Below are 24,012 nucleotides of genomic sequence, written 5' to 3'. Positions count from 1 at the left end.
GACGTTCGATATTACAAACAAATTGTACAGTATATAGGCAAAGTCAAATACTTAGATTAAAAAATTATGCAAAGTCAAAATTTAAAACCGATTAACTAATCGAGTAGTTCATAAAAAAAGCCGGACGACTAGAAGAGTAAGCCGGCGTTGGCGGAAGAAATGTTGAATTACCCGACCCCTGGGTCGGTAAAGATACATCAAGTACTCAACACAGAGGCCGAAAAGGCAAATACTTGGACATTCGGCCGCAGAATTGATACATAAATTGCTTAAGTAGCAGGGGGGAGGTTCTTAGTGTTGGCAGCCGCATCCTCCTTGTTCTCAACTGGTGGCTGCTGAATGTTCTCCTCTTCCTCCTCATCCTCCTCCTACTCATCCTAAGAAGACTCCCTCGAGGAGTCGGATGCCTTAGCCGCCTTGGCAGCTTCTTCCTCAGCCTGCTGAATGAGGCCAGGTGGGCGTTGAACTCATTGTTGGCCTGATCAAACTTCGTTTTCCAAGTCTGAAAGTCAACTGTTGACCCTTATGTTTTTTGATGATGACTCAAGCAAACTTATACGTTTTTACAATTGTCTTTAAGTATTGTAAGTCTTAGGTTTTAAGGAGGAAACTGAAGTATGTGATGATATACTTGAGGAGGAACGAGCATACTAGAAGGAAAAGAAGTCTAAAGACTAAACGAGAAGATAAAATAAAGAAAGCAAGACTTTAGTTCCCCGTGGGAACTAAAGAGTGGAAACATCAGAGTCGAAGAATCCTCAGAGAAAGCAAGGAGTTTAAAAGTTAATAGGTTATCTTTTTAGCTTCTTGTACGTGTAAATTATATTGACATTAGTAGGAGTCAAGTGGAATAGTTATCTTATTTTAATTAATTATATTTTCCTATATTTCTATTAGATATTATTTTAAGTAAATAATAATCTTTTGGAAAATATTAAATATCTTTCTAAATTATCTTTTAACTGATTTGGTTTTTATTTTTGAGAAAAAGATTTATTTTGGAAATATTTTAACGTGGGTTTTAATCAGTCAAATTGGTTGAGAAAATTAAGGAAGGAGGTTTAAGAGTTTGAAAAAATCGTGGGTTAGTTGCGTTCACTTGCAGCACAAGTATTTCACTTCTACGTGCTCCTCAAGTTGAGGAACGTGGAGTTAGTGGAACTAACTAACTGTTTAGTGGATGCATTTCTAACTCTATAAATAACGCTTTCCTTAGTTTGCAAAAATACACTTGAGCATTCTAGCATATTTATTCTTACTTATTCCACTTGAGTCTAAAAGTGTCCTTGTGATTTATTTTAGAGTTTAATTCATTGAGTTGTATTTTGGGGAGAGAGTTTGAGTGAACTCTAGAGTGTTTATTGCTTTGAGTGAAGCAAGGAGATTGAGAGAGTTTTGAGCGTTCAACTGATTGAGGGATCGGTTGAAGGGGAACTCAAGTTTGTTGAGAAACTTGAGTTAGAGTCTTAGATTGTAATAGGATGTTTTCCCTATTGTATTATAGAGTTGAGTTTTAAATCCCTTGTGGTCGTAGTTTTTCTTCTTGATTAGGGCAAACAAGTTTTCCACGTAAAATCTCTCTGTGCACTTTAAGTTTTCTCTTAGTTTCTTTACAAATCCCGCAAAAATTACCCTAGTTTCCCCACAATACAATTCACCCCCCCTCCTGTATTGTTCGTTCAAGTCAACAATTGGTATCAGAGCCGGTTCCTCAAAGAAATCAGGAAACCCTGCCGAGTTAAGTTCTTGGAACCAAGATGAACAATCACGAGAAGCTAGAAGAAGGTTACTCTACACAATGACCACCAATGTTCAATGGAAAATTCTACACATATTGGAAGAACGGGATGGAGATACCAGGTCTGGAGGGTTATTGAAGTTGGTGATTTTGAAGTCATCAAAACTAATGCAAAAAATTAGGTAGTTCCTAAACCCATGTCTGAATTTGATAAGGAGGACTTTGATAATATGGAAATTAATGCACTTGCTATTAAACTGCTTTACTGTGGTCTTCAACCCCATGAACACAATCGTGTTATGGGTTGCAAGAACGCTAAAGAAATTTGGGATTTGTTTCAAATTACTCATGAAGGAACTAATGAAGTTAAGCGTTCTAAAATTGATTTGTTTATGTCTAAATATGAACACTTTGAGATGAAGTCAAGAGAAACTATCCAGGAAATGTTAACTAGATTACTAATATTATTAACGAGTTAGTTTCTCTTGGAAAGAAGATTCCTATTGATGAGCAGGTTAGGAAAGTACTGAGAAGCCTTCCTCAAGATGAGAGATGGAGAGCTAAGGGGACGGCTTTACAGGAAACTAAAGACTTCACAAAGTTCAACATTAAGCAACTTGCTGGTTCCCTCATGACTCATGAGTTACACTTGGGAACTAGCAACAGTTAAGGGAACAGAGGATAAGGTTTGGCTCTCAAAGCTGGAGAGCAAGAGGATTCAGAGGTAGATGAAGAAGAAGCTGCCATGTTGGTGAGAAGGTTCAAGAAGATGTTCAACCGAAACAATCGAACAAGGAACTTCACCTAAAAGACCTCTACTTCAAAAGCTGACTCTAGATGTCACAAATGTGGATCTCAAGATCACTTTATTTGAGAGTGTCCAGTTTGGGATATTGAGAAAGGAAGAGGAAAGTCCATGGAACAAAGCAAGGGAAACAAGACTCCATTCAACAAAACCGATATCAGAAAAGAAATGATAGCTGCTTGGGGAGACTCTTAGAGTGAAGATGAAGAGGAACAACCAGAAGATGAAATAGCAAACTTATGTTTGATGGCAAAAACCAATGACAAAGAAAAAAATGATAAGCTTGCAACAGAGGTATTCCTTGATCCCGCTTATTTTAAGTCTCTCTCTAAAGTTGCTCTTATTGATATATGCTTAGAAACTGAGAATGAATGAAAATATGCATGTACTCGCTTAGGTGAATGTGAAAGGGCTCTAAAAATTTGCAAAGAACACAGTACATGGATTGAAAATCAGCGTACTGATGTTCAAGGAAGATTTTTCGATCTCTTTGACAAAAATCGTCTGTTAAAAGACATTATTGAAAGATTAAAATATGAAAATATTATGTTGAATGTTAAATTAACAGAATTTAAGCTGATTAATGAAAATCTCAAATCTAGTGGTTCCTCCTCCAATCCAATGCCAAAATTTAATAAAGATTTTGAAAAACTCAAGAGAGATCTTGAGGAACTAAGATTTGAAAAGGCTAAGTTGGAGAAGGAACTAAGCATCCGTAAGGAAAGAGATACAAATCAGCTTGGCATACCTAAGTGGATTGAGAATGCATAAGGCAAAGAACTGAAGGTTTAGGTTTCTCTCACATCAAACATAAAGGTAAGTAAAAGAAGTACGTTGATCTGCCAAGTAGTAAGGTTTGTTCCTTCTGTGGTAAAATAGGACATTTAGACATAAATTGGAAAAAAAAAGGATCAGAAGATGTTGTTAAAAAGAATGTGAGGCAAATTTGGGTGAAAAAATCTGATACTATTTCATCACCAAAGGAACCCAAGGAAACCTGGGTTCCTAAAACTAACCAATAGTTCTTTTACAGGTCTCGGTGAGGGGGAACAACACATGGTACCTCAACAGTGGTTGTACTAAGCATATGACAGGAGACAAATCAAAGTTTCTCTCACTAGAGGCCTATCCAGGAGGAACTGTGACCTTTGGAGATAACAAGAAAGGTGAATTAATTGCAAAAGGAAAAGTAGGAAGGTCTAGTTCCCATTCAATAGAAAATGTACTTTTGGTCGAGGGTTTGATGCACAATCTGCTGAGCATATCACAATTTTGTGATAAAGGAATCTCTGTAAGTTTTACTTCTGATTCATGCAACATCATTAACGACAAAACAAGAAGGGTTGTTCTTGAAGGAACTAGAAAAGGGAACACATATATTGTGGATCTCAATTTTGTTCCAAGGAACAACCTTACATGCCTAAGTGCCATTAATGATGATCCTTTATTATGGTATAGACATTTTGGACATGCAAGCTTCTCACTCATGGATAAACTTAGGGCGAGGAACTTAGTTATAGGGCTTCCCTCAGTCAAGTTCCTCATACAACATATCTGTGATGCATGTGTGAGAGGAAAGCAAGTCAAGTCTTCTTTTAAAAGCAAAAACATGGTCAGCACCACAAAGCCATTGGAACTTATTCACATGGATTTGTGTGGCCCCATGCGTGTTCAAAGTAGAAGTGGAAAGAAATATGCTCTAGTTATTATTGATGATTTTTCTAGATTTACCTGGGTGATTTTTCTGTCTAGCAAGGATGAAAGCTTTGATGAATTTGTCCTTTGCCAAGAGAGTACAGAAGACAAGTGGAAATCAAATTATCCACATTCGATCAAATCATGGAACTGAGATCGAAAATACAAGATTTGACGACTTCTGCAAAGAAAATGGCATGGATCATAACTTTTCAGCCCCAAGAACTCCTCAACAAAATGGAGTTGTTGAAAGGAAGAACAGGACTTTAGAAGATATGGCAAGAACTATGCTGATTGCAATTGGTCTTCTAAGAAACTTCTTGGTTGAAGCTATCAATACTGCATGCTATATTATCAACAGATTTATGATGAGACCAATAATCAATAAAACTCCCTATGAACTGTTTAAGGGCAGAAAACCCAAAATTTCTCACTTTTGAGCTTTTGGATGCAGGTGCTTTGTCCATAATAATGGAAAAAGGAACATTGGTAAATTTGATGAAAGAAGTGATGAAGCTATGTTCCTTGGCTATGCATCAAATAGCAAGGCTTACAGAGTTTACAATAAAAATACTATGTGTGTCGAAGAAAGCATTCATGTGATATTTGATGAATTTAACATGTTTATGAATGTGCAGAATACTGAAGATAATGATTTTGAAATAGGTCTCATAAGGAACCAATATCCGGATGAAGAGGAACTGAGACAAGGCAAAGAAACTGCAACAAACTTTATACAGGAGCAAAGAGAAGTTATTGTACCTAACAATGAGAATGAGGGGATTAATGAGGAACTAGCTGGTGGAAATGAAGAAATTATAGAAGCAGTTGAAGCCATTGAAGCTAGTGAAATAGCAAATCCTCATATAGGAGTTCCAGCAAGATAATTTCAACCGAAGCCATTCAAATATCAACGGTCTCATCCTACAGATCTCATAATAAGTGATATTGGCAGAGGTACTCAGACAAGATCGCAAATGAGGAACTTCTGTGCCTTGCATCCATAATTGATCTAAGGAATCATGAAGAGGCTCTGAAAGATGCTGATTGGATTTGCCATGCAAGATGAACTTAATGAATTGGAAAGAAATAAGGTATGGCAGCTTGAGCCGAAGCCAAACAAGAAAGTAATCGGACTCAAGTGGGTATTTAGGAACAAGCTGGATGAATATGGAACAATTGTAAGAAACAAGGCCAGGCTAGCTGTCAATGGTTACAATCAATAAGAAGGAATCGATTACGAGGAAACTTTTGCTCCAGTTGCAAGGTTAGAAGCCATACGAATTTTAATTGCTTTTGCTTCTTTTATGGGTTTCAAACTTTATCAAATGGATGTTAAATGTGCTTTTTAAATGGTTTCTTAAAGGAGGAAGTTTATGTAGAGCAACCTCCCGGTTTTGAAAACCGCCTATTTCCAAATCATGTTTTCAAGCTTGATAAGGCTCTATATGGGCTAAAACAAGCTCCAAGAGCCTGGTATGAAAGACTTTCTAAGTTCCTTCCCAAAAATGATTTATAACGAGGAAAAAATTGACAAAACTTTATTTTTAAAATGTGAAGGAACTGATTTATTAGTTGTTCAAATATATGTGGATGATATAATTTTTGGAGCAACTAACGAAAGTCTATGCAAGTACTTCGCTAATCTCATGAGTGGAGAGTTCGAGATGAGCATGATGGGGGAACTGAACTTCTTTCTTGGATTGCAAATAAAACAAAGTGAGAAAGGATTCATGATTCATCAACAGAAATACATCAAAGAATTACTGAAGAAGTATAATCTTGATCAGGTAAAAACGAACCACACTCCTATGGGAACAGGTACTAGACTGGATGAAGATTCACAAGGAACTAGTGTGGATCAAACTAGATATAGAGGTATGATAGGATCTCTTTTATATTTAACTGCAAGCCGACCTGGTATTTCTTTTAGTGTTGGATTATGTGCTACATTTCAATCAAATCCAAAAGAATCTCACCTTACTGCAGTCAAAATAATCCTAAGATACCTTAAGGGAAATGACAATCTAGGATTATTTTATCCTATAAGTGATGCATTCGATTTAAAAGGTTTTGTAGATGCTGACTATGCAGGGGATTTGGTGAATAGAAAAAGTACTTCAGGAATGGTCCAGTTTCTTGGACCATGTCTAGTGTCTCGGGGCTCTAAGAAACAAAATACAGTAGCTTTGTCTACTGCCGAAGCAGAATATGTAGCAGCTGCTGCATGTTGTTCTCAAGTACTTTGGATCAAACAACAATTGAGAGACTATGGTATGAAGTATAATTGCATTCCTATTTATTGTGATAATACAAGTGCCATTTGTATTTCAAAGGACCAGTTCATCACTCTAGAGTTAAGCATATTCATATTTAGACATCACTTTTTAAAAGACAATGTTGAGAAAGGCATGATTAAATTGGATTTTTGTGAAAACGAAAATCAAATTGCTGATATTATGACTAAGCCTTTGAGTAGGGCAAAGCACAAAAAATTGCGGATGGAGCTCGGAATGATACAACTCAGTTGAACGCTCAAAATTTGACTCCCAAGGTAATAAGTCATATATGCTTGTATAGTACTATGTTTCGTGCACAAATATTGTATGCGTTAAACATATGTCCATAATATTTTTCTTAAAAAATGGCTATACTTTATATGAGCATGAAATATACGTGCATATATTTTTGGCATGAAGTAAATTATTTAGATTCAGATACAAACTATGTTTCTTTGATCCGTGTTCCTCTAAGAATTGTCAAAAGGATTTTTCGATCTTTATCAATAGATATAAATTAACTCTAATCAGTTAATTAATATATTATGTTTTTTTAAAAAAAAATTTATCCTTCCGGAGAATTTATCTCGTATTCTCAAAATTAGCTAACAACTTTTAATTTGATCTTCAAAATTCTATCATTCTATTATGTTGTTGTTAAATACCCATTAACCTTCCAATTAATAAATTAAAGTAGTATTTAGAGGAAAGCAATAGTTAAGCTTCTAATCTCCTAAAATCCTTTACTGCCAAAAGTATTAACCCCCCCACCATAACTTATTCCAATTGAACAAAACCAAATTAATATCTCACCTACTCCAACCTTATTCACCAATATTGAAGCCTTTTCCAATACCCAAATTTCACCCATGGAAATATCACCAATCCAACACCCCAAATCAACCCAAAATTTGCCAATGGAGGTAGAACCACCTCAATCGGCGGTAACCTCCAACCAACTTGCAGACGAGCATCGAAGAGAGGCACCAGCAAAAATGGGTTCGAAGAAAAGAAAAATTGAAGAGGTGGAAACAGCGGTAGTGGAGGGGGCGAAGTGGTCGGAGCTAGGAGAAATATGTTTGGGGATGGCTTTAATGGCTAGGAACGCAATATCGCTCAAATCGACTCGTTTCATACCCGGGTTTTGTGTCAATCTTGAGTAGTGTTGTACATGTAAGTATTATGAAATTTTAGAAGCACAAAAGTGGGTTAAATTATTTGGTGAATGCTATAATAATATCTTAGTTCATGGTGCATTGAAAGAATTTTGTGATAATTGGTCATTTAATAATGGAGTTGCAAGTAGTAAAGTAAAGATTATTGAAATTTCTTTTGATGCAGAGTATTTGAGTTCTATATTTGGTACTCCAAATAAGGGGTATGACTACTACTTTACAGGAACTCAATATGATGGAAACTTTGAAGGAGTTTCTGTCAAAGACATGGTAAAATCAATTAGGGGAAATCCCCTTAAATGTCGAACAAACCACAAAAATTTTACCCCTCTCCAAAAAATCCTATTTGTGTTTGTATGGTAAGCTATCATCCCTCGTACCCAACATCGAGATCTTGCAAACCATCGAGATGTCGTACTCTTATACCTCCTTGAAAACCAAATACCTATTTAATTCCCATCTCTTATGCTTAAACATCTAAACCATACTATATCACAAAGCCTTAAAGTGGGATATGCCAATCTCCTTACTACCCTGTTTGAAAGTTTCGGCATCACATTTGAAGGTTATGAAACTCTCAAATATAAGCCTAAACACTACCTTCAACCCTCAACCCTTAAAGCTATGAATATCTGTATTGTTGGTGGAAAATCAAGGTTTATGACAGAACATCAAAAGAAAAAAATAGGGGTGGATAGTGAGATGGAAGACATTAAGGTGGAAGCAAAATCTGAGGGGGAACAAAAGAGTAAAGAAAATTAAAAAATAGAGGGAGAGTTAAAAGGAGAAGAGAGAGAAAAGATTAAAAAGAGAAAGAGTGCAAGAATTGCTACAAAAAGTATGAAAAAGGTGATCACACCTCCTGTATTTCTTGACTTAACTGAGGAAGCAGGAACTAAGGGGGAAATAAAAAGGAGAACAATGAATCAGTCCCCAGCTCAGTTTCTCCTAAGGGCTTTGCTTCTTTCAGTTCCTTATGTACCACCAATGATTTAAAGGAATTGAAGGAAGCTGTAAAGTCCTTAAGTATTAGTCAGCCTATGACTATGCAACGATTAGAGAAGGTGGAAGCTCAAATAGAAAATCTTACTACCGTCTCTACAAATTTGGTTAGTGAATTGAAGAAGAATCATCTCGAAGTTACTGCCAAACAAAACGAACTGATGGACCGCCTTGAGGATCTAGTGGTGGAAGATATCCCCGAGGAAGACATCTCTGAACAATACCTTTCTCCTTCACAAAATGCCTAGCTTACCTTATTTTTTAATGAAGTTTGACTTTTGATTTGCTTTTAAACTATTTTAATTTGCTTGTTTAAACACATAGCTTTTCTTGTTGGTCTATAAACATTAAAACAGGGTATTTTAATTTTTGGCTTTGACAATTGGAGGACACATTGCTTGTGTCTTGATGATATTTAGTGTACGATTGCTTTTGGTATTTTGCATAATATATGATTGCTTGGATGGAGATAGTTGGTAAAATATAAATAGGACTTCAAACCATTATCCAATGGTGCTGTGTACCGAAACATAGTTTCTATATTTTGTCATATTTTTTATGAAAGCCAAAAGGGGGAAAAGGAAGAGCAACTCACTGAGGTGTAGAAGTCGGGTTCCAAGCATTGGTATGGTATGCTATTGTTATCTTGTCTTCTGTTTTGTTGTCAGTTTAGTAAATTATTGTGATTAGCATGATAATTTTGTTAGTATGAATAAATTATTATTAGTAGCATGATAATAGTTTTTAGGCATCCTTTCTATATTTTACTTCTCTAATATTATGTGAGTTTGCTTGGTTTGTCATTCATCAAAAAGGGGGAATATTGTTGACCCTTAAGTGTTTTGATGATGACTCAAGCAAACTTACACGTTTTATCAAGGGTCTTTAAGTACTGTAAGTCTTAGGTTTCAAGGAGGAAACTGAAGTATGTGATGATATACCTGAGGAGGAACGAGCATAATAGAAGGCAAAGAAGGCTAAAGACTAAACGAGAATATAAAATAATGAAAGCAAGACTTTAGTTCCCTGAGAGAACTAAAGAGTGGAAACTTCAGAGTCGAAGATTCCTCAGAGAAAGCAAGGAGTTTAAAAGTTAATAGGCTATCTTTTTAGCTTCTTGTACGTATAAATTATATTGACATTAGTAGGAGTCAAGTGGAATAGTTATCTTATTTTAATTAATTATATTTTCCTATATTTCTATTAGATATTATTTAAGTAAATAATTATCTTTTGGAAAATATTAAATATCTTTCTAAATTATCTTTTTAACTGATTTGGTATTTATTTTTGAGAAAAATATTTATTTTGGAAAATATTTTAACGTGGGTTTTAATCATTCAAATTTGTTGAGAAAAATAAGGAAGCGGTTTTAAGAGTTTGAAAAAATCGTGGGTTAGTTGCGTTCACTTGCAGCACAAGTATTTCACTTCTACGTGCTCCTCAAGTTGAGGAACGTGGAGTTAGTGGAACTAACTAACTATTTAGTGGATGCATTTCTAACTCTATAAATAAGGCTTTCCTTAGTTTGCAAAAATACACTTGAGCATTCTAGCATATTTATTCTTACTTATTCCACTTGAGTCTAAAAGTGTGTGATTTATATTAGAGTTTAATTCATTGAGTTGTAATTTGGGGAGAGAGTTTGAGTGAACTCTAGAGTGTGTATTGCTTTGAGTGAAGCAAGGAGATAGAGAGAGTTTTGAGCGTTCAACTGATTGAGGGATCGGTTGAAGGGGAACTCAAGTTTGTTGAGGAACTTGAGTTAGAGTCTTAGATTGTAATAGGTTGTTTGCCCTATTATAATTAAGAGTTGAGTTTTAAAATCCCTTGTGGTCGTGGTTTTTCTTCTTGATTAGGGCCAAGACGTTTTCCACGTAAAATCTCTCTGTGCACTTTAAGTTTTCGCTTAGTTTCTTTACAAATTCCACAAAAATTACCATAGTTTCCCCACAATACAATTCACCCCCCCTCTTGTATTGTTTGTTCAAGTTAACATCAACACCCGGCTGGACCGCTTCCTAGGTCATCCGTGTGATGGTATAATAGTCTTCCATCATTTGTTTGACAAGGATCTTCTTCTCCTCCTCGCCGCGAGCTTTGTGCTTGGCTCGAAGCTGCTTCTCCTGATTTTCCAGGCGCTGCTACAGGCGGCCAACTCGCTACTTGGCCTACTCGACATCCTGCTTGGCCTCCTCTAAGGGCTCAAGCTTGGTCTTAAGGTTGTTAACCTCAACATTAAGCTCGTTAATCCTCTTCTGGGCCGCCTCCAAGTCCCGCTTCACATGCAGGTTACCATCCGCCTGGGAATACATCATATCAAGTGCCAATAACTCATTCTGAGCAATCTCAAACTGAGCAATGTCTAAAGCGGAGGCGACCCAGACCTTAGCAACCATCACCTCTTTGGACTTCTCTTGGATTGGCTTCTTAAGCCCATTGACGCGCATCATGGCCTACATTCGGTTAAAAGGGCGAATGGTTAGCATCAAGCGGTTAAACTCATCTATTTGTAAAAACTTTGCCAAGTTTTTACCTCGCAAAGGCGCCCTAAGATTCCATCCAAATTGAGGGTGTTGACCTCTCGAACAGACGCCTTATCCTCATCAGGATCTAGCGTCCACAGCATCTCCATGGCCATCTGAATAACAGTCGGCCTCTAAGGAGGTCCTGCACAAGTTAAACCAACACAGGTCAAGAGCAGGCCGATTGGTCTATATCTATGTAAAAATCGTTAAGGATGGTGAAGTATTCCTTACCCTCCGGCTGCTCCTCGTCCTCCTTGACGGGCTTCTTCCCGCCCCTTGCTGATCCGGCAGTAGAAGTTAGTGGCTTGCCACTCTTCGACACCCTGAGGGCATCAGACTTGTTGATGTTCTTATCAGAGTCAGGACGAGAGCTGTCACCTCCCTTCTTTGGTTTGTGGGCAATGTGCTTTCTAAACTTGCTAAAAGTGCCCACATCTCCGCCCGTCTACTTCCGTAGCTTAGGGTTGGATGGTTTGGAGGGGGAAGGCTTGGTGGAACCACTCTACACAAATAAAGTATTATCAGAAAACATGCGAACAAAAGACAACCTTTACTCAACAAAGTTAAGTGTGATAGACTTTTACCTTGGGGGTTCCGCCTGATTTTTGTTTCTCTTTCGTCCATTTGCCTAGGACGGACGAGTAGTAGAATGATGCAGAAGATGCAGCAAGCTTTTTGGAGGTCGAGAGCTTCTCCATAGCTTTGTCAGCGCAAGGAAACGAGAGTTAGAAACATACAAGCAATTATTGAAGACAGCTAAACATTAAAAGATATCAAACAGCCGACTACCACTCGGCATCCGCGTACTCAGACCGCAAGCGACCAAGTACACCCCGTCAGAGAGCCACTCATAGCGGGGAATGTAACTTAGGGGGGTGACTTCCTTCTCCCCCGTCTATTCATTTTTCAGAACGGACACTTTGAACAGACCTCTATCAAAGATCTCCTCCTGCGCCCGCCTAGGAAGAGGCGGCAGGGCTTTCTTTCCAGCCACGAGAGGAGGGTTCCGTTTCCACCGGTTGTATTTTACGTTCAGCAGGCGCTCGAGAAAGGAGACTATGTAAAATTTGGTTCTCCAGTCCTTCCACTTGGACTCCTTCCCCACCGCCATCATGTACCCCTTGCGAGTTGTCAAGGTGTACCAACCGTCGCCGCTTGTAATGCATGTGGGAAAACGCCTCAAAGCTGGGATCCACCCTCAACATCTCACATGCGGCAACATATCCGATTATATTAACCCAAGAATTTGGGACAAGTTACCAAATACCTAGTTGGTATCCATCCAAGATCCTCTACCAGCCGGATGGAAATGAAAGCGCTGACCAGCTTGAATGGTTGCCTCATAGCAACCAAAGCTCTTGTCATTGTAGCTAGCCATCCTTAGCCAAATGACTGTGTCCACAGCATCCGGCACCGAGAGAATGTAGCTATGTCCCATGACATGCTTCAACTTGAACTTGGCCAAGTCGATTTTCATGGTATCTCGCCTGCCCGAGGGAACGTGCATGTAATAAGGAGCAAGCTTCAGGCGGCGGGAGGCAACGACTCGACCCAGCCTTCTCCTTTTTCTACAAACAAGGACTCCCTTGTTGTATTCATTTTAGCCCACAACTCCTCTGAGTTAAGGGAGGCGCTATTAGAAGATGACGAGGCCGAGTCGTCATCAGAGCTGGGGGACTATCGACTGGTGCCAGCAGTGTCCTCCCCCAATCTCTCCTCCGACGCCTTACCAGACTGCTCGGGAGTTGGTTCACTTTCAGACTCTCTCAAGATTGAGTAACCGGGAGTACCACTAGAGCTTGGGGAATGGTAGTAAGATGGAGTTGGAGGAGGGACAGAAGTAGGGCTGGGAGGATGATCATAAAATTCGTTTACAGGCGCCCTAAAGGAGCCATCTGAGTAAACGGTCGAACCTTCCGAATAGTAAAAAGAACCATATGAATTATACTTCCTTGTTGTTCTCTTTGTTCTTGACATGGTGTCCTGCACAGACACATATATTGTTGGATTCGGCGAAGTTCGTAAAGGGGAGTCCATGAACGAGTAAGCGGCACCGCTAGTTCTAGATTCAGGCGTCCCCGTTGACCGGCTGATCACTACCCTAAGCCGTGCCGTGTGCGTTTGGGAAACCATTTTAGAAAACAAGAAACAAAGTAAAAAAAAATAAAGAAAAGAAGCAGGCGGTTACCACTAAAAAGTAATGAGAGGCGGCTGAAAAGGCTTGGACGTCTGTTTACAGACAGACTTGAGGACGGCTGTCGGATGCTTGCAAAGAAAGAGACAAAAGTTTAGAGGTCAAAAGCTCTAGATTCTCTTAAAGATTCACAAACGTGTGAATTAGTGAGGGGGGGGGGGGGTTAGCCCCTATTTATAGAAATGGTAAAAAATCTAGGGTAAAAGTCCTTAGATTCACCCATGGTAAATGGTTAAGAAAGCAACCACCCATAAGCTGACACCTGTCACAAGCAGCACATGGCAAACCATGTGACCTTGTGAGGGGCAAATGATTTGGGTATTTTATACCCCGCCAAGTGGCAAAATAAAAGTGTGACACGTGTCACTCGAAGGGGCGCCAAATTAGACCTTCCAGATGTTATTGACACGTGTCGCACAAATATAACCCCCTGGTAATGGCAGCCTTCAAGGCCCAAATCCCAAGGGGCCCTTAAAAAACGGCGTGGCCCTAATCCCTTGGTCATCAAACCCTAGGGAGGGCAGGCCTTTCAAGGACCCTATAAATAGGGAGATTCCCCCATATATAGGGGCACGTTCTAATAATTTTACTCTCAAGAAACAGAGAACACCTAAGTTTGGAATCCGAGCAGATAACTTACTTTCCGCACGTTTTACTCCGATTCCGTACTAACTTAATCTTCGGAGGCGGACCTCTGACCATTCGGAGCTCCGTTTGTTTTGCAGGTACATGCGTCCTTGTTGAATCCAGTCTTTGAGCTGTAACTCTCCTAAGGGACATAAAAACACCTGAAACAGGGGGGATTTGAACTTTGAGATGGGGACGCGTTAAGATGTGTTGAATAGGCTTAAGTTGAGTATTTTCGAAAAGGTTAGCTAGGCTTTGGCTAGCCATGACCGTGGTTGATCTTAGGCATATACCTCATGCTTGAATTTTATTGCTTAAGGATTCTTATATTTATGCATGTGCTTTTCTTTGAGCAAATTGATCTTTTGGTTTGTTTTTGGGCAATGTGAATTGCTTGAATTAGGCTAGCTTGGGGGGATTGGATAAGTGGTTTATATGACCACTTATAGTGTTGATTTAAACCCAATTTTGCAATCTTTTCCCCTATGTCTAACCCGTTTTTGAATGAAAATGTTTTATCTCGGCCTTGTCCCCTCTTTGTTTTTGTTTGTCCATGTTTTACAGGTTTTATGACTCAATTTGACAAGCATTCAAAGTGTAGAATGCGTTCAAGGCAAGGAAATAGAGAAAGGAGAGTCCACTCCTGGTGGAGCGGGCGTGCAACTCTCTACGGCGCTCCTCAACTTGAGTTTCAATCTTCCTAATTCAGGCCTGTGAGGAGCGGGCGTGCTCCCACCTTGGAGCGGGCGCTCCTCCCTTGGAAGATCAAGTCTGCCATATGCTGAGAAACAATGGAACAGGCGTGTACCCTGTGAGGAGCGGGCGGTCCTCCTAGTCAACTATGAATCTGCCTTTCTCTTAAGCAAGCTGGAGAGGGCGTGCATGATCCAGGAGCGGGCGCTCCTCATTGTGGAGCGGGCGCTCCTCGCTAGGAATCCGTTTTATTTTGACGGATTTCCCTATGTGTTTTGGGGAGTATAAATACTTCCCCTTTAATTCATTTGTAACCTAAACAAAAATTGCCATAGTTAATTTAGTTTAGTTTTCATCAAATCAATCATCATAATAGTGAGTTTCAAGAATTATTCTCAAGGTTTGGAACATTGTATTCCACATTTTCAAGCTTCAATTAGTAACTTCCTTCTACTTTTCTCCAATTAATTTCTGATTTTATTTGTTCTTGCTTTTCACTTGAATCCTTTTAGTTCTTGATAATTTGTTGTTGGATGATAATTATTTCAATTGTTAACCACTTTTCCCCAATTATTGAAGTAGTTAGAACCCTAATACTTTTTTGCATGTTGATAAATATGAGTCATGAGTAGTCTTCTTGCTAGGGGTTGGGTGAAGTTAGTTAGCAAATGTGGGAGAAGCATTAATGTTTGTATTGCAATCAAATTGATTGTATGAAATTGCTTGTTAGTTCTTCATGATAGGATTAGCTACCCTTGACATAGGAGCTTGATAGCATGATATGCTTAGTTTGACATGGAAATGTAAATTGACGAGGGAAAATTAGGTCGTTGGACTAATCTTCCTAAGCCAAACAAAATTTATAAACACTCAACAAACCTAAACACAAGTATAGAGGTAAGTCAAGGGTCGAACCCAAAGGAACGGTAATGTCTAAGTGCTTTCAATTATGTGCCTAAGCTAGGTCGAAGACGAAGGGTAAAAGAGGACACTAACAACTACTAAGACAAAGAAACCAAACAAATAAAGTGCTAGGGATTAGGATTCACCTATAATTGCAATGAACAATGCAAATTGGTTTAGGAAGTTGACTAAGTCAAGCAATGTGAGGGAAGATCAATTATGCAACCAAAAGAGCATATCAAGCTATTCTCCTAGAGGTCTAACTAGCGTCAACTACAATAAACTCTAGCTAGGAAACATCACAAGACACCTCAATCGTGTAAATGCAAGCCACAAATTAATGGTCCGTATCAATGTGAACTTACAATGCAATCTAGTGTGAATAACTAGGGTGATCAAGCGTAAATCAAACACACACATGCACATAATCAATTAACCAATTTAATCACGTCATCAACTCCATCAAAATCCCCAATCTACATCAAATCATTACATAATATAAGCTTCACCAAATCCCTAACCAAACAACTACTCTAGCAACATCATGAAATCAACAAACAACTAAAGAAATCAACAATCAACAATAAAAGAAGAACAAATCCACTAATCAAAGATCAAATATCAAAATAAAACCAAAGAAATATGAAAATCTAAGATCTATCATCAATCATCAAAATCCAATCAAAATCAAACAATCTAAATATTAATACTAAACAAAACAATAAATGAGATAGAGTTTAGAAATGCTCATTGATAATAGAGTAGATCTCCAATACAATTGTCACCATTGGATCTTCAATCTCTCAATCACCATTGAAATTCTTCACTTTCTCTCTCTAAAATCTACTCCTAAAACTAACCCCTAGATCTAGAGAGAGAAGCTCTCAACTACGCTAAGAATATGATCTAATTCTATTATGAAACTTGCTTACAAAAATTGGGTTCAAATAGGTATAAGAAGAGAGAGAAAATCGTCAAGATCCAATCGGAAAAGACCCACGCCGGTGCGGCCGCACTACAAAGGATGTGCGCCCGCACCACCATGGTGTGCGGCCGCACTCAGCTGGGTTTCTTCGAATCTTCAACTCTTCAAGCACAAGGGGTGCACACATGATTTATGATGGTGATGGGCACTAGGAATGGCAGTAGCAAAGGCTTAATATTGGAGGGCACACACTCCCTTTGAAGGGAGCACCACAAGCGAGCACAAGAGAAGAGCCAAGACTTGGAACTTCCACTTCTTTGCATCTTGAGCTTCCTAAATGCCATGAACTTGATCCAAAAGCTTCTTCCACCATAGTTGATCACCAAAATCAAGACCCGAACCTCGTCCAATACCTACATCCACGAAAATAGAGCAAATAAAGGAGAAAAGGCTAGAAAACCAACGAAATGCACAAAAGCTACAAAATAAGAGAAGAAAGGTAAACCTAAGCAACAAAGCATAAAACTAAGCATTTATTAAGCATGAAAGCTATGAAAAGAGGATAGAAAGGACCTAAATGCTCATCAAATGTGTACCGTTTATGACACACATCAAATACCCCCAAGCTTACCTTTTGCTCGTCCTCGAGCAAAACAAAACCAAGGGAGTGAAAATGACGAGCTTATTAAAACAAACTAGAGAGAAAAGGAGACATGAATATACACTAACTCACTTTCGTAGGAATCACGGTCAATTTTAGCAATTAATGACAAGCCATTTAAACCCCTAGATCGCCCTAGAGGACGAGTGATGCTCTCGTAAGGGTATCCTAAGAGTTTACCCATTTAATGACAAAAATCACATCAAAATATGTTTGAATTTTTTCATTTTTCACTTTTTTTTCTTTTTGTTTTTTTATTTTAATAGTGCTTTGTCCTCGCCTCTTTAAACTTTGGACGGCTTTTTCAACTTTTGCACTTATTTGCCCATGCCTTTTATAATATTGGACGGCTTTTACTCATACTCATTTGCCATTATTCACAAATAAGATATAACACAATCTTGCTTTCATTAGAACCAAACATTTCAACTTCTACACCACAAACTCCATCAAGAATGATCAATTGCTTCACAAAAACCAAGAAAAGAAGAGAATGAAACAAGAGGCCAAAGATCTAAAGATGTGGCTTGAAAAGAAGGTATAAGGCTCAAATGGTTGCAAGAAGGCAAATATAAACCCAAAAATAACAAAAATGAATAAAACTATCCTAAAAATAGAAAAATACCACCCCGAAAAAGGTGCCTTTGTCCTTCCTAAATTGTTCGGTCTCGGATTCAAGATCTATGAGTCAAGTTTCAAGATTAGGTTTGCAAAAGTCAAGGATCCATGCCGCTCATGCAAATATAAGTAGAAGGCTTGAAAAACAAAGAACTCAGACGGATGTAGCAAAAACTCACTATTAGCGTCAAATCGACTATAGGAAGCAACTACCAAACGTGCCACAAACAAGTAGAATCCGGTTTCATGTTCCCACTAGTTCTAACCAACTACCTTAGCATGCTTTATCCTAGAATCAACCAAGCGTACTCTCAAACCGTGCACACCATTACCATTTAAGAAGAAAAGAATTCAACTATACAAGTCCAAATGTTATTATGTCCAAAGCAAGAACAAAACAAAACACATTGCAAATTTGCCTTGATAGAAACAAAAATCTTTTTGGAGTTTTTCAAAATATAAGAAACATGGAAACGCATATACAAAGGTGCATAACACATAAGGATCAACATCCCACCAAACATGATAGATTACCCTCCCCCAAGCTTGAATGAGATAATACACTCAAACATAAATCATATAATCCATGGGAGGAGAAAACAAGGAGATCAATCCAACAAACCAACATATGTCCAACAAGTCAGCATCCACTAGAGAAAGAGCAAGGAAGGATATTACCGGATATTAGGTGGGTGTAAGTACCCGCAAATGACCCAAATTAAACCTTTCATAGCTAATTTCCCAAGAATTGCACCTTGTTTCCATGTGCTAGCAAAAATAGGAGTCAATCTTCCTTGATTCTTGATCTAAATCAAAGCACCTAAGTATATCAAGTTATGTACCTAGCAATAGGCACACAAACATTTCCATGAGAGAAAATCTATACCAAAAAGAAAGAGAAAAATCTAATCTAAAACACAGGTTACTTCCCGAGAAAGGCTTGCTTAAGGTCCAAGCTTGACCGCTCTAGTAAAATAATAATTCAACGCACGCAAGAGCTTGTTAAATGCACTACTACACATTTCATAAGAGAGAATGTAGGCAAATGACGGAAGAAAAACGTGCAATAAGATCATTGCACGCAAGTGATAAGGGAGGTGCCAAAAGAAAGAAGAAGAAGGATCAAAAGGAAAAACAGGAAAATAAGAAGAAGAAGGGGGAAAAGAAAAAGAAAAAGGCAAATCCTCCTCACTAGAATATTTTTGGGTTGCAACATCACCCTCTTCCTCAATTTGAGACAAATGAGCCACATGCAAATCCTCATAGACAAAAGGGTCCCCAATAGGCTTACCAACAAAGGAAGGGAGAAAAATATGGCAATAGGGAATGTTGTCAAACTTTTGAGAGAAAGGGGTATGAGAAATAGGCAAAGGGTTAGCTACTCCCTCAACACAAGGTCTCACATCGCCAATGAGGACATGAAAATCAATCATAGAGTCTTCAAAAGAAGAACACTTATGATCACCATCTCCCTCAAACATCCAACTCCCAAGAGGAACCACATAATCTCCTCCACTACCTTCATGAACAGTAGCTCCCTCAACTTCCTTAAAGCCTAGAGTCTCAAAATCATGCATAAATGGAGGCAAATAATACTCAAAATAATCTCTCTCCCATGAAGCATCATCAATGAACTTGCTTAAAAGGCTATGCCTATTCCTTATGCACTCAATAAACACATTTGACATAACCTCAAACGAGTCCAAATACTCATGGATAGAAGAGTCACATTCATACACTTGAAACTAATCACAATCAACAAAGGAAGAGATGTCTAGACTTAAAATTTCATCAAACTCATTATCACTCTCGACTCTCTCTCCTTCACTCCTATGCTCAACAATAGGATCCTCACATATTCTTGGTTGCTCGAAATTACCTTCATCACCCTCAACACACACATTGGATTTGTAACTTTCACACATAAGCATCAAAGATGACAATTGGCTTTCTAGCTATTCATTTCTCCTTCTTCCCTCCTCAAGACGCTCCTCACTCGTTTTCATCATCTCCAATTGACTTCTTAAACAATTAAGAGTTGACTCCTTTTTAGGCCCAAGATCATCACGAAGCTCAACATGCCTAATTTGAGTTTCCAAGGTAGCAATAAGAGATTCTAAAGGGGTAGGAGATTGAGGCTCGACAAGAGAAGAAGAAGTACAACCAAAGGTGGGATCATCATCATTACAAACATGAGCATTTTCATCAAATAGGAGGTTGGGGGCATTTTCAAATGTATGAGATTTGTTAGCTTGAGCATGCAACACATTATCATGAACAAAAGAGGAAATAGAATTAGAAGCATTAGTTCTAGGTTTAACTATGGGATCATGTGACACATCATGGTAAATCATGCTAGCATTGAAAGAATTAACACATTGCACATCAAAAATAGAAGCACGTTTACCTTTATTATAGAATTCCCAAGCAAACCGAACATAAAATTTCCAAGCATCTTCAATAGAAAATGCTCTAAAATTACCATTATGCATTCCTTCAACTATATCCCTGGTTTGCTCATTCAAACCATGATAACAAATCTCACAATCTTCCCAAAGACTACAACAATTATAGTCAAGAAATTCCTTAAGTCTATTGAAATATTGATGAGTGGCATTTATGCCACAATTTTGTGCTCTCTTTACGGGTTTTCCCCTCCCATTTGTAGCTTGTTTGCCCCCTTTACTCTCCTTTTTGTTCCTCTTTTCTTTGTTTGCCTTTCTCCTTGTTTTCTTTGTTTATGTTTTGTAGGAATCAAGGCATTGGAAGAAGAGCAATTCACCCCCAAACTCCCCTGTGTGCGGGCGCGTAGCACTGTGAGAACCCGCATAGGAATGCTCCAAGAACAGAACACAAACAGAAGATTTTGTGCGCCTTGTGCGCGCTTTGTGTACGGGCGCGCGACCTTGATGTGTGCGGGCGCCCAGCCCTGGGAGAACCCGCACAAAACAGCAGCAGAAGCAGAACCAAAACAGAGAGTTGTGTGCGCCTTGTGCGCGCCTTTTGTGCGGGCGCACACTCTTCAAGCGCGAGCGCGCAGTATTGCTGGGAGAAGGCGCGCATCCATGGGTCTAATTCCCCGTACCCACAGCTCTGTGGGCGCACAAGATCTGCGCGGGCGCACAGTGTATATGCACGGTCGCGCACCGCTGAGTTGTAGTTTTTTATTTCGTATTTTTGTATATTTTAAAGGACCTATATATATAGGTCGTAGGGAGATTAGTGGATCATCTATCATTACTTTGAAACATTTTAGCCCTTATCTAGAAAGAGAAACTTCATTAGTAGAGAGAGAAAGTGTGGATTTTCATTGATGAACTTGGATATTGATCTGAAGAAGGAGCTTGATTGAATCTTTGTAAATCTTCATCTTCAATTAATGAGCAATCTCTTACTCTCTTTCTTTACTTTTGTATTTAGTTTTGTTTGCTTAATTTGATTTTCCTTCTTTGCTTATTGATCATGTTGATGCTTATTGATTTGATGATTGATATTGTCTTCAATATGATTTGTGAGTAGTCACCTAGCCAAGGGTGTGGGGATGGTGTAGTTGTTAATTGATTCATGCTTATGATGTTGGGGTTAAGTTAATGGTGATTAAAGTGTTTGTATGTTTGATATTCTTTAATCTTCTTGCAAGTGCACATTGTTGGTTGATTAAAGGTGAATCTTTGCTAACAAGAAACGGAAGTTGACTTAGTTAAGGTTCATTGTTATCGATAGTTCATTGATTGCACCTTCTAATATATGGTTCTAGTGTGGAAACATAGAGGCTATGTTAGGAGAAAGCGATTAACCCCGGAAGGCGGTTAGATTGAGCTTTATTTCGATATTCTTGCATGCTTAGTTTACCATTGCTTTGCTTCCGTGTTATTGCATGATCAAATGGCAACTACATCTACCCACTTCCCTCGGTGTTTAGTTATATTGATTTTTAATCATTCTTAATCTTTAGTTTAATCTCTTAGTTATTCACACTTCTTGTCCCGAGGTAGCTTAAGTCTTAAGTAGTGAATGTGATTTTTATGCATGTCTCCTTGTGGTTCGACCCCTATGCTTGCCTTATACTCGTATTAGGTTTGTTTAGGTTATATAAATTGTATTTGATCTAGGGATAGACAATTGACGACGCGTTTATTCCCTTGTCAAATTGGCACCGTTGCTGGGGAGACGACTTCCATTGCTTTTTCATTGTTTAGGAGTAGAAATTCTCACACCCCAACGAAAGAAGGAGTAAGAGAATTGGAAGATACTCCACCATCTTCACCCTCAAGTGAAGACTTAGATAGTCCTAATTCACCATCAAGTCCCGGAATCAACCCCTTTTCAATCTTTAAGTCCGAAAGTGAAGAAGGTTCTAAAATGGGAGAGAATACACCTTTGAGTCGTCTTGGGGCTCCCGAAGCCTTTAGAGCCCAATGTGGGATCCTAACCCCTACCACTCAAGCCAGCAATTTCGAAATCAAGCCCAATTTGATTGCTTTAATAGAGAGGAAACAATTCTCGGGTGGAAAATTTGAGAGCCCTCATGAGCATTTGAAAGAATTTTAGAAGTATTGTGACACGATCAAAGCCAATGGAGTGACTCAAGAGTATATCCGCCTCAAGATGTTTCCATTTTCTTTAATTGGGAGAGGTCTAGAATGGCTAGAGAAGGAGGTACCCACTAATTCTCTCACAACTTGGGACCAAGTAACTACGGCTTTCTTGAGGAGATTTTATAACCATAGGAAGACCGCCGAGGCTCGGTCTTTAATTCAAGGTTTTCGCCAAAAGAGTGGTGAGACTCTAAGTGCGGCATGGGACCGGTACAAAGAGCTTCAACGTCAATGCCCACATCATGGGATACCCAAGTATCAAATCATCCACATTTTCTATGGAGGTCTCTCACCTCAAGGGAGAACAAGCCTAGATGCCGCAGCCGGCGGTCCAATCATGAACAAAGGAGAGGATGAAGTGGAATGCATCATAGAGGAGGCCGCAAAGCATTATGATGATTGGTATGAAGGAGAAAGGGAGGCTACTTCTAGCAAGGGTGTCTATGCATTGGAGCAAGCCAACGCAATCAACAACCTTTCTTCCCAAATCTCCAAGATGGCCAAGCAAATGGACGAAATGATGAAAGAAAGATCCAACCCTCATGGTAATACCTCCCCTTCAACCAAGGGAGGCAATGGTATGACCACTTCTTCCCCCTCTTCTTATAATAAAATGCCTCAAAGATGCATGTTTTGCTCAAATTGTCAAACCTATGATCATGATACCTCCCATTGTGTGTATGCTTGTGAAGTTTAACCCCCTCCCTATGAACATGATGATAATGTAGAAGATGTCAATGCTATGAATTTTGCTCCTAGAATGGAAAATGTAGAGAACTTGAGACCAAACTCCAATCAAATGGGGAATTGGAATCAAGGTGGAAACCGTGGTTGGAACCAAAGTGGTGGTGGTTATGGTAACCAATACCGTGGTGGGGGAGGTGACGTGGGGAAAACTAGGTCGTTGGGCTAATTCTCCCTAAGCCAAACAAAATTCATAAACACTCAATAAACCTAAATACAAGTATAGAGGTAAGTCAAGGGTCGAACCCAAAGGAACGGTAATGCCTAAGTGCTTCCAATTATACGCCTAAGCTAGGTCGAAGACAAGAGATAAAAGGTGACTCTAAACACTACTAAAATGAAGAAACCAAACAAAAATAAGAGCTAGGGATTAGGATTCAATTATAATTGCAATGAACAATGCAAATTGGAATAGGAAAGTCGACTAAGTCAAGCAATGTGAGGGAAAGTCAAACATGTAACCAAAAGAGCATATCAAGCTATTCTCTTAGAGGTCTAACTAGCGTCAACTACGATAAACTCTAGCTAGGAAACATCACAAGACACCTCAATCGTGGATATTGCAAGCCACAAATCAATGGTCCGTATCAATGTGAACTTACAATGCAATCTAGTGCAATAATCAAAGTTTGCTACTCTTTAATTAATCACACACATGCTCATGATCAATCAACCAAGTTTAATCACATCATCAACTCCATCAATTATCCCCAACTTACATCAATTCATTACATCATAAGCTTCACCAAATCCCTAACCAAACAACTACTCAAACATGATCATCAATTCAACTAACAACTAAGGAAATCAACAATCAACAATCTAAG

At 38.8% G+C, this 24,012-nt stretch overlaps 1 non-coding gene across 1 annotated transcript; it reads right to left on the bottom strand.

Moving 5' to 3' along the window:
* Positions 1-22,584: 22,584 nt before the first annotated feature.
* Positions 22,585-22,690, bottom strand: LOC145612814 (small nucleolar RNA R71). Its single transcript, XR_014106731.1, has one exon. It is a non-coding gene; the product is annotated as a small nucleolar RNA R71 (small nucleolar RNA).
* Positions 22,691-24,012: the final 1,322 nt, after the last annotated feature.

Source organism: Chenopodium album, chromosome 24 (assembly GCF_948465745.1).
Source record: "Chenopodium album chromosome 24, dcCheAlbu1.1, whole genome shotgun sequence".
NCBI classification, from domain to species: domain Eukaryota; kingdom Viridiplantae; phylum Streptophyta; class Magnoliopsida; order Caryophyllales; family Amaranthaceae; genus Chenopodium; species Chenopodium album.
Note: the sequence above shows the minus strand (reverse complement) of the source record. Positions and strands in the feature narration are given on the sequence as shown.